Source organism: Triticum urartu, chromosome 2 (genome assembly GCF_003073215.2).
Source record: "Triticum urartu cultivar G1812 chromosome 2, Tu2.1, whole genome shotgun sequence".
Taxonomy (NCBI): Eukaryota; Viridiplantae; Streptophyta; class Magnoliopsida; order Poales; family Poaceae; genus Triticum; species Triticum urartu.
This window is the reverse complement of record NC_053023.1, coordinates 629,900,993-629,903,005: the sequence shown is the minus strand read 5'-3', so window position 1 is coordinate 629,903,005 and position 2,013 is coordinate 629,900,993. Positions and strand designations below refer to the sequence as shown.

Below are 2,013 nucleotides of genomic sequence, written 5' to 3'. Positions count from 1 at the left end.
CCATTGCGGATTTGGCACGCGCTCCCCCCTCCTCGATCCCCCACCCACGTTATTTTTCCTTGACACCGCTGAGAGCACTTCGCACGGAAGCAGCGATGTGCCGCATTCCCGACTTGTACCGTGTCCATGGCTACCCCACTAACCGTCGGGCCGAGTGGTGGATTTGGAGTCGAGCTGGTTCCCGTTGCGTGACCGAGGTTTCATTCGTTGTGTGTGAGCTATCTGAAGAAATACTACGAAGAAACTGAATCTCACCAGCTCTCTTTGTTTGTGGAACACCTATGTTCAGTTTCTGACAGAAAGATGGCAATCTGGGGCCAAATTTATCGACGGAGCCCGAAGCATACAAGGCGCAAATTTGGCCAACTAAATTTTCCATCATCTATTTTGGGTAACTAACTACAGTTTTGCTAAAACTCATCTAGATGAGATTTAATTTGGTCTCATTCATATTTTATAGCTATTGGATGTGATGTTATAAGATGCATGTGTGCTGACGTGGGTTGTATCCATTTTTGTTTTTTAGATGAATGTGATCAAATTACGTCTCATCTAGATAAGTTCTAGGTAGTCCCAACTAACTACTCCATCCGGGAAGGGAACGCTGCCCAGGAGTAGGGATATCTAACAAATTATAAGCAGAGGACACCCAAAACTGCTATTCCCCATTATCAAACTGACGACGCGTGCTAGCGAACCGAGAAGGTGAAACTGAATATCAGAAAGGCATAAACAGAGGTTCAGAAAATACAGAAATCGGGTAATAAATCTGCAATTTCATTTCATCTCCGGAAACCTAACAATTTCATAGACTTACACACCACACGCGATACATAGAAACTGCCTAGCAGAATCGAGACCTGCATCAGGGAGGACGAGGCGTCCTTTTTGTACATACCCTGAACACAAACACACAAAGCACAACTAAAACCCATCGCCATCGGACCAGATCAAGCGGCGGCGACTTTGCGGCCCTTCTTGGCGGCCGGGGAGCGGACGGTCTTGGGCTTCGCCTTGGCCTTGGCCGCGGGCGACTTCTTGGCCTTGGCGACCAGCGTCTTCTTCTCCGGCGCCTTGCGCTTCGTGCCAGCAGCGGCGGCGGCGGCCTTCCTTGGGCTTCGCGGCCGCCTTCTTCTTGGGCTTGGCGGCATCCTTTGCGGGCTTCGCCGCGGCCTTGGGGGCGGCAGGCTTGGCCTTGGGCTTGGGCTTGGGCGCGTCCTTCTTGGCGGCGTCGGAGAGCTTGTAGGAGGCCTTGACCTTGACGAGCTTGCCCTTGGAGGCGGACGCGCGGAGCTGGACGGAGAGCATCTTCTTGAAGTTGGCCGGGAGGGACTTGCCGTGCTTCTCCTCGATGTACTTGGCGATGGCGACCGAGCTGGACCCGGTCCTGTCCTTGAGCGCCGCGATCGCCTCCTTGATCATCTGCCAAGATCGAAATCAAGATCCAGTCAGCCCCAATCGCAAACCGAAACGAACGAATCTGAGAGATGCAGAGGATTTAACAGGAGAGGCTCGGGCGCTCACCTCGAAGTAGGCCGGGTGGGAGGGGCCGGCGGCGGCCTTCTTCGGCTTGGCGGCGGAGGGCTTCGCCTTCGGTGCGGCGGCGGCGGGCTTGGCGAGGGCAGGCATGGTGGCCAACTGAAGCGGAGCTCTGAAACTGAAACTGCTACTTGTGCTGAGCGCGCGTGAAATTTTCGGAGGAGAGTTCGAGTGGTGGATGAATTTGGGAGCACCGGGTCGGGGATTATTTATACCCGCGGAGGGGGCGATCCGGGGGATGGGAATGCTGCGATCTCATTGGTTGGAGCGGGAGTGCCGCGGATCGCGAGCAGCGACGGGAAGGATCGGCCGAAAGCGCAAAGTATACCAGGTCACGAGGTAGGACCTGGAGCTGAGCTGTAATGCTGATTGGGTAGCTTTAGAAAAACTATCGTGCCAAATTTTGACATTATTTTCACTAATAAAATTTAATGCATGTCATAAAAAAATATAATTAAAAATATGTTCAAATAT

The 2,013-nt window shown here is 52.9% G+C and overlaps 1 pseudogene; it reads right to left on the bottom strand.

Moving 5' to 3' along the window:
- Positions 1-759: 759 nt before the first annotated feature.
- Positions 760-1,734, bottom strand: LOC125533816 (annotated as a pseudogene).
- Between the last annotated feature and the right edge of the window lie 279 nt (positions 1,735-2,013).